This window comes from Balaenoptera acutorostrata, chromosome 1 (assembly GCF_949987535.1).
Source record: "Balaenoptera acutorostrata chromosome 1, mBalAcu1.1, whole genome shotgun sequence".
NCBI classification, from domain to species: domain Eukaryota; kingdom Metazoa; phylum Chordata; class Mammalia; order Artiodactyla; family Balaenopteridae; genus Balaenoptera; species Balaenoptera acutorostrata.
Genome location: NC_080064.1, coordinates 14,135,157 through 14,144,717, shown reverse-complemented (window position 1 = coordinate 14,144,717; position 9,561 = coordinate 14,135,157).

The following is a 9,561-nucleotide window of genomic DNA, read 5'->3' as shown; positions in this document are numbered from 1 at the left end:
ACCACAAGCCAAGGATAGAGCCCTCAGAAGGAACCAACCCTGCCGATCCTTTGGGCTTCCTGCTTCCAGAAGTGAGGAAATAAATTTCTGTTGTTTAAGCCCCTCAGTCTGTGATGCCTTGTTACAGTAGCCCCTGCACAGCAATATAGATGTCTCCTCCCTGGTCATCTCCTCTCGATTTGTAAGCCCCAGGCTGCTGGGCTGGTGCCCAAGGTGACTGGGACGTGGGGTTGCCTGCTCCCAAGGTGTGGCCTCTCTGCCCGTCCCCAGGCCTCATACCAGCTGAGCCCAGAAGAGGTTTAAGCAGTTCTTTTATTGGAAGTTTAGCACAGCACAGAGGCTAAGGAGTGGGAGTTGCTCAGATGTTCCGGTGACCCCACAAGGGGGGGTCAGGGCCGGCCTGTTCAGGCCTCTGCTGGGGACCCCTGAGCTGATCTCTGATTTCCTCCCCATCATGCTCCTCCCTCTGTCTCCTCGTGACACCTGCTCCTGCCCAGGCCTGGCCCCAACCCTCAGGTCACATCTCTCTCCCCGAGCATAGCTCAGTCCCAGCACCAGCGCGCCCCAGGCCACCAGGGAGAATGTGTGGCTCGGGCTTTCTGTGTGACTCCGTTGGCAACCGTGCCTCTCTGGGCCTCCCCTTCCTCCTGCGGGATTGGGGCTGGGGGCAGGGAGTTGGTCCAGCTATTGGAGGAAAATGTGGAAGGCGTCTGGGGACACAGGTGCGACCCTGTGCAGGGAAACAGTAGGAGTGTGGGGTACAGAATGGTACAAGCAATTCAGGAGGCCTCTGTCCACTTTTCATCCCCTTCCCAGCCAGCTGGCAGAAGGTAAAAGAGCCTCAAAATTGGGCAGGGTGGAGGCCAGGGGCTTCCCAGAGGAGGTGGCTGATGAGTATGGCAGGTCCCAGGCCCCTACTGAGTTTGAGTGTGTTTTGTGGGAGGCAGAGTGGGTGATGGGGGAACCGGAACAGAGGCGGGGTGGACGTCCAGAAGTGATGTGTGGCCAGGGGCTGGGGCTGAGGGACTAAACCAGCTGAAGCAAAGCATTTGATGACAATGTTAGAAATAAGGCTGGTGATGATGGAGGGGGAAGGGCCTGTGCGGTGAGAGCAGGACTCTGTCCTGTCTCTTTGCTTGATTGGGATAGCTTGCTTTTCGTCTTTTTCACAATGGCGTCCCGGGTACATCAGTCAGCTCTTGCTGTGTAACAACCACCCAAACCTCAGTGGCAGTTAACAAGAAGCCTTCACTTCTTACTCATTGTCCACGGGGCTGTCGCTCAGGCTGGCCTGGCTGGCCTTGGCTTCAAGCTGGGCCTTGGGGCCAGGTCTGCTCCATGCATCCCTCATCCTCTTTGGACCTCGGCTACCCAAGGTGTGTTCTCCTGGTGATGGCAGATGTACCAGGGGGAAGGCCTAACAGTCAAGCATATTTGAAGTCCCTGCTCCTGGTGCATCCACTAACATCCTGTTGGCCAAAGCAAGCCACGTGGCCATGTCCAACATCAATAGGGCATGGAAGGGGAAGTACACACCCATCCTGAAGGTGGTGGGGAGGGAGACAATATTTGCTGTGCAGTAATCTAATCTGCTACATTTTATTAGCTTCTGCACCAAATAAAGATTTTTTTCCCCTTTAAAAAATTCAAAAACCATTGATTGGGATGATTGCATTCAGATAATCTCCATGGAGCATCATTTTGGGGTCTTATTCTGCACCTGGAATATCCCCTGGTGACCTTGTAGCTGACATTAATACATCCATGAACACATCCCACTCTGCCAAGGCTCCCTACTCTCTCACTGCCTCCCCCTGCTGGCAGCGGAGGGCATTGATCAAGCTTGACCTGGACCTGACAATGGACCTCATTCATTCTGGCAACGAGTTGTTAGGAGACAGAGCTTTAAAAAAACGGTCACCTGTGTTCAAACGCTGATTCTGCCACTTAGTGGCTACATGATCTTGAGAAAGTTCCTTAACCTCTTTAAGCCTCAAGTTCTCTGTGTATAAAATGGGCACAATACTGGAACTTTTCTCTTGGAGTTCTTATGAGGATTGAGAACAAGAAAGTAGGCCTCGCTGTAGGAGCCCAGTAAGTGTTTTCTGTTCCTGGGCCAGGGGCTTTCTAGGTCCGAGGAGATAGCAGTTAGGTCCTCACATCAGGACCCACCATGCCCTTAAGCCCAGGGAAGGATCCATCTGTGATGCTAGCTTTCAGCCCAGAAGCTAAATGCCCCCAGGGGCTGCCAAAGTCACTCCCCATCCTCTTGGCCCAGAGCCCTGACCCCAGAGCACCCTGTGTTAGCCACAATCAAAGATGCTTTTCCTTGGATTCTGGCCACTCATCTCAACCACGGACAGAGCCTTGAATGTCATGTCCAATTTCGGAGCTGGCCCTGTCTGTAGGCATGGACCATCTGGTCCCCAGCTTAGGAAGAGAAAAGCTGCTCAGGGTCCTGCTGACACGCCCCTGGGTGCCATGGGCAACGTGGCCCGCATGCCAAAGTGGGCAGTGAGTCCATGTGCTGGGACAGCACCGCTCAAACCTGCTGGTGCACTGCAGTAAAACAGCCTTCAACTTAATATATGCTTATTAGATTTTAATGGGATTCAGATTTCCAACAGTAGTGCTGTGTTAGCCATGGCAAGTTATAATCATATCTAATTGGTAATTCTAACATAACAAATTTCTTGGCTAAATTATTCTTAGTTAATAGTCTCCCAGGAACAACCTCAAAGCACACACACACACAGACACACACACTCACTCATATATATATTTTAGGGGAAATTGAGAAAAAAGGACAAGATGGAAGCAGGTGCCCAGTGAAGCAAAGTTGTTATTTCAAACCTGGACTCCTGCAGGACCTCAGCCAGAGCCTCCAACAAAAGCCCTTGGAGTTGTTAGAACCTGGAACAGAGTCCTGAGCCTAGGAGGGTTCTGGGTGAGATCAAGGTCACTGCCTTTGAGGTTGGGGTGCCCCCCCAGGTAGACGGCTCCCATCCCAGGAGGTGGCAGCAGGAGGGACCACCAGGCTCAGACCTTAGCCCCTACGCAACGTGGTCCGCATCCCTCGGGGAAGCCCACCCTGGCTGCAGAAGCTTTTTCCCCTCTCTCTGAGACTGGTCCGCCCTGGAACTCCTCCCTGGCACAGATTCCTAGGTCCCCAAAGAGGTAAAAGGGGCACCTAATGGCTGAGTTAATATTTTCTTTTTTTAAAAAAAAAAAATGGCACTGCAATGATACCATGCTTGAGAGTGAGCTGCTCTTTCTTTATTTTATTTTATTTTTATTCTTATTTTTGGCTGTGTTGGGTCTTCGTTTCTGCGCGAGGGCTTTCTCCAGTTGCGGCAAGCGGGGGCCACTCTTCATCGCGGTACACGGGCCTCTCACTATCGTGGCCTCTCATTGCGGAGCACAGGCTCCAGACGCGCAGGCTCAGTAATTGTGGCTCACGGGCCTAGTTGCTCCGTGGCATGTGGGATCCTCCCAGACCAGGGCTCGAACCCGTGTCCCCTGCATCGGCAGGCAGACTCTCAACTACTGCGCCACCAGGGAAGCCCATATTTTCTTTACCAGGCAGAATCACTGAGTATAATTCCAGAAAAAGGGATGGGGGGTGAGTCAACCCAGTTTCTGATCTTCACGTCACCACTAAGCTGCTGTAACCCCAGCCGAGCTGCTCGGGGCCTCTGTTTCCCAGCTGGGATATGGGTTGAGACTCAACATACATTTCTGCTTTAGCTGGAAGGAAGCGGTCTTTTCTCTGGAGTTGGGGTCAGGACCTTAATGTAGCACCCAGAGGGTCTGGAGTGCAAGCCTGCCCCTTTCCTGTCGGGTCACTCTCTGTCCTCTGAGGCTGCCACTGGAAAGTGTGTCTGTCTGCGTGCACTCGTCCCCCCGCTGGCAGTGCCCTCAGAGGGCGGGTGGTGCAGTGGCCCTGTCCTCCCACTTGGGAGGGGAGGGGAGACGTGTGTAAAGAGGATGGGATTTCCAGCTGGGTCACCACTTTAGCCACGTGATTCTGGGCAAGTCCCCCTCCCCCTTGAGGCCCCCTTCTTGCTCCATTTATTAAACGAGCATGATAGGTCCTATCTTATACGGCTTGTAAAGAATCTGAGTTCGTAACTCTAAGTTTCTCTCCCTTTGGTTCTCTTCCTTCTTCTCCATTCCCCTCCCCTTCTGCTGGCTTGATTTAAAGGCACAGAATGACCTTGTGGGGGAAGGACCACGTGATCTCTTTTATCTAGTACTAAAGGAGGGAGATTAATGTTAGCATCTCGTGCCAAGTGAATGATAATGACAAGTGACATTTACTGAGCATATACTATACGCCAGACATTTTTCTAAGTACTTTATATGCGTTCTCTCATTCAGCCCTAAGAGGTGAGTACAGTTATGATACTCATTCTAGAGACAGGCCACCCAAGCACAGAGAGGTTATGTAAATAGCCTGAGGTCACACAGCTAGTCAACAGCTAAGCCAGAATTTGAACCCAGGAGAGTTTGGCTCTAGAGCTCACCTCTTTAACCACCTACCACACAGTCCTGCCTCTTGGACTGACCAGCTTGAGATCAGTAGAATATCTAGGAGAACCATCTGCCTTGGAGGAGCTTCCAGGAAGAAGGAAGGAAAAGGAATTGAATTCACTGAGTTTCTGGTCTATACCTGACTCTGTGCTGGGCTTCTGACCTATGGAGGCAAAATTACCTAGTGCATCAAGCCTAGGTCCAGATCTCTTCTCCAGGACTTATTTGCTGTGTGACCTTCAGCAAGTTACATAACCTCTCTGAGACTATTTCTTTACTTGTAAAATGGATCTAATGCTTCCTATACGGCAAGGTTGTTGTGAAGATCAAACTAGATGATACATGCAAAGTGCTTAGCACAGCCCTTAACACGTAGAGAAGATCTGGTATATGGTAAATTCCTAAATATAGGAATGTTGATATTTATGCAAATTCTTGCATATGGAAACATTGCTATTTAATTTGTTACACACATCCTGTAAGTTGTGTAATTATCCCCATTTTATAGTTGGAAAAACTGAGTTCAGATGGGTTAAGCCACTTGCCCAAGATCCCACAGTGGGAATGTGGTAAACCTGCAATCTGAGCCCTCAAACACTTTCAACCCCAAAGCCTTTCAAAACTATGGCTGTCACTGGGGAAGGACTGTCCCTGTGGTCAGAGAAGGAAGGTCTCTGGGGGAGGTGGAGTTTGAGAAGGCGGGGGTAGGGGTACCGGTTTAGGGAAGGGCTCCTCCAAAATGCTTTTTGTCTGTGGCCCTGGGATCTCCAGGATGGATGGAGGAAGAGGTGGGAGGGAATGGGAGCCTGGGGTGGGGACCACAGCTGCCTGGGGCAGTAGGAGAGGGGGAGGGGAAGGAGCAGAGGGGAGGCGAGCCTCCTGAGAAGCTCAGCCCCAAGGTCAGATGCAGCTGGCAGCCCAGGGCTCCGCTGTGTGTGCTGACATTTAGGCCTGTCGCTGATGATTGGGCCCATTTGGAAAAAATGCATGTATTTTGCACATCTATTTCCTTCCACCCATCACTCAGGGCTGTCTTCCCTAGAGGAAACCAAGGGCATAATACCTGACATAACAGCTTAAGCGCTTTTTGGAAGACTCCCCAGCTCCAGGCTGGGCTGCAGGGCTAGTCTCTCTAGCTCCATCTCTGTCTCTGTCTCTGTCTCTCTCTCTCTGTCTCTGTTTGTTTCTCTGTCTTTATCACACTCTCTCTCTGTTTCTCTCTCTTTGTCTCTCTGTGCCTCTGTGTGTGTCTCTCTGTTTTTTCTGCTTTTTTCTGTGTGTCTGTCCCTCTGACTCTGTGTGTCTCTGTCTCTCCTCTATCTCTTGTCTCATTTCTATCCACTCCCCACTTTTTCAACATTTCTCTTCATCTCATTCAGTCCGGATCTTGGTCTCTTTCGAAAGTTTCACAGGAGCCCAATTGGATTGGAGTGTTCTCTTCCAGAATCCCTTCCTCCAGGGACCCCCTTCTCTGTCCCCTCCATCCCTCATTTCCAAATGCCTCCAAGGAGACTCCTGTCTCTCCAGGATGTCTGATCCCAGTGTGAGCCTGACCTCCAGCACCCCAAACAGCTCTCCTCGGCTGGCTGTCCCTGTTCCCTCTCTCCTTCCTTTCCCTGCCCCCTTCTCCAGGCCAACCCCATCCTCGGTTTCCCTCTCTGCTCTCTCCAGATCTCCCTCCCCACTCGACCCCCGACCCACCTTCTCATCACTCAGAACCACAGCCCTCTCCCTTTCATTTTCATCAGCTGCCAGGGCTCCTGGGGGCGTCAGCCCCGACACTGGCCTTCCCATCCCTGCCCCCATCCTGGAAACGTAAAAGTGTGCATCCAGGTCTGGGCATCATGTGGGGCTGTCAGCTTCCCTGCAGGGGCAGAGCCCGGAGACCCTTGTTTTTGGTTTTGTTTTCTCTGCTCTGTGTACATGTGTGCACTTCATAAAACGTATAGCCTTCCTGGGGTCAGGATGGCTACTCTGAAAACCTGGGTCCAATTCCATGTCTCCCCTCAGCAAGGTGGCTGTGACCCCAGATGGAGACGGCTGCTGGCATCACAGTAGCCTGCACGGTGGGCAGGTCCCCAGATCTGTTCCTGCTCAGCCAAGAGCCCAGCCGGGGTGGAAGCAGGAGGGCTGGATGCCTCCAGCCCCATGAGGTGGGTTGGGGTAGAGGAGGCATGTGACTCCTCTCGGGGGTGTGTGGGGCCCCGAGGCACAGTACCCCAAGGCTGAGAAGACGGTGACCCCAGACCTCGCTCCTTTTGCGGGTGCACAGGCGGAGGGAAGAGGTACAGCAGGCGCCGAACCCCCGCCCTGGAAGCGGCAGCACTGGGAGAGCGGCACATGCCTCCTCCACTTCCTGTGACCAAGCGTTTGTAGCTCGGGACCCCAGGCCAGGGAAGGGTGGTCTTGCCTTGGGGCCGCCACGCATGGGACTGCCAAGTTCTCCTTGATGAGCCCAACAGCGAGGGCTCGGCTGACCAGGAGGGGGATGGAGGTGGCCCCCTGGAGGCCTAGCATGGGTCTCTGCACGGACCGACAGCTGGACTGACTGACCTGGAGCCAAATGGTGAAGGTGGCAGAACTGACTTTGATGCCCCTTCCTCTCCTTCAAGACCTGGCTGTGAAGTCACCACCTCCTGGAAGCCTCCCCTGACCTGTCCAGTCAGGACAATCTTTCACCCCTTCTGTGACCCTATTGTATTCGTTCACGTTTTTGTTCCAATACTTACTACATGGCATTTCAGTTGTTCTTTTTCTCGAATCTGTCGTTCTGGATGGATCAGGTGCTCTTCACGGTAGGATCTGCCCAGCTTGTCTTGGTGTTTCCCCTGCCTGGCGCAGAGCCCGAAGAGGGGGATGGTCAGAGTCTGTCAGATGAGTGAGTAAGCAGCTGGGCAAATAGATGAAGGATCCACCTCCCTGTCAGGCTGGGCTCGGTGTCACCCAGCCCTCCTTCCATCCCTGCAGTCCTAGGTTGAATAAACCATCCTTTTCAGCCTGCTCAGGGCTCAATGTCCTCAAACTCAGACCCCAAAGCAGACGGCCGCCCTACCCTCTGTGGACCTCAAGCCTCCCAGTTGGCTCTCTCTGGGCATGTCCCCTGCCACTTTCTGTGGTTCATCCACTTGCTGCTGAGATATTAATGCACTTTAGGGGTCAGTTGAGCCCAAAGACCACACTGTTAATAAGGGAAAGCAATTCCAATTTCATGCCTACATGGGCTTCCCTCTCTTAAGACAAAAAGAAGGAACAAATCTTTTTTTATTCCTTCCAGAAAACAGGCAGAGGCATTGTGTAACATTGGCCTAGGTAGGATTGCTGGCAGGTAACAGAATTGGGGTCAGCTGGCTCATGTGAGACAGAGCAGGGCTTTGGGGAAGAAGGAAGTCGGTTGAGGAGGCAGGTGGTGCAATGTAGTTGTTGCTGCTGACCTGGACTGGATGTTTATATTAATCGATATGATAGAAATTTCAACACTTGAAAATCATCTTCTTTACTGTTGCTTGCAAGATGCAGGCAGCCAAATATGTATCAAATGAATGGATCGTTTAGTTGTTACATTTTTGAAAGAGAAATTGCAGTGAGGAGCCATTTGGGCTTCCCAGTTGAAATGAGAGTATGTCATGGTGGATGGGAAACCACGATTCCAGAACATCAAGTTCAGAATGTGGGGTTGTTGTAGATTGTAAACATGGCCCTAATTCCGCCTCCTGACCTGTATCTGCACATTATACAGCATGGCTTTGCAGTTCTTCTCATCTAAAATTGGAATAGATTTCTCCACCCCTTGGATCTGGGCTGGCCTTATAGCTTGTGTTGGCCAATACAGTGCAGCACAAGTGACAAGAGGGCAAGTTCCCCTAGGTCAATGGGGTGTGACAGAAGTGGTCTATGCCACTACGAGGCCTGACCCTTAAAATCATCCTGTGTGATGATATGAGTTTCCTTTCGCTGCTGTTAGCAAATTACCACCAATTTAGTGGCTTAAAACAAGGAAAATTTATTCTCTTAAGAGAGTCCTGGAAGTCAGAAGTCTGAAAGAAGTCTTATAGAGCTCAAAGTGTTGGGAGGGCTGGTTCCTTCTGGAGCCTCTGGGGTTGAACCTGGTTCTTTGTCTTTTTCAGCTTCGAGGCTGCCTGGATTCTTTGGCTCATGGCCCGTTCCTTGCATCATGACAATCTCTTGCTTCTGTCATCACATCTCCTTCTACTGCTTTCTTGCCTCCCTCTTTTAAGGACCCTTGTGATTACATTAGGCCCACCTGGACAACCCAGGCCATTCTTCCCATCTCAAGATCCTTCAATTAATCACATCAGCCAAAATCCCTTTTGCCAGGTAAGGTAACATACTCTCAGGTTCTTGGGATTAGAATGTGAGCATCTTTGGTGGGGGGGCTATTATTCTGCCCGTCATTCTGATCCTCCAGCCCTCTCTTTCCCTGCCCTGCAGATCATAGAGGCCACATATTCCAGTTGGTCTAGCTACAGGATAGAAGAGGACTACCCAACCTGCCTTGGGTTTTTCATGAGCCCCAAATAAGTTTTTATTGTGTTAATCCAGTAAAACTCTGGGGTTAATGTGTTACTGCAGCCTAGCTTCTCCTATCCAGATTAACACAGTCTTCCAGGGCTCTCCTTGGTGACCCTCAGGTTTTGGCCACAGCTCAGAGAGGCCAACCCCACCCATCTCCAGACACTCTCAGCCCTTCCCTCCAATAGCTGAATGGCATGGAGAATCTTCTAGTAGTTGAACAGGAAGTTCTGGAACCTCTACCATTGACTTACATGTGAACTTGATTGACGTTGGCCTTGGCCATGTGACTTGCTTTGGCTAAAGGAGTGTTCAAGGACATGATAGGCAGATGCCTTAACTGCGCTTGCATGGTTTGAATTTTTTTTCTTTAGCTATGATGATCTACCATAAGAGGATCAACTGTCAGACAGCCACAGCCCCTTTAGCCTGGGCCCCAGAACAAACAACCATGGATGAGACCTGTGCCCAACCCATACCCTGGAATTCAGCCCAGAT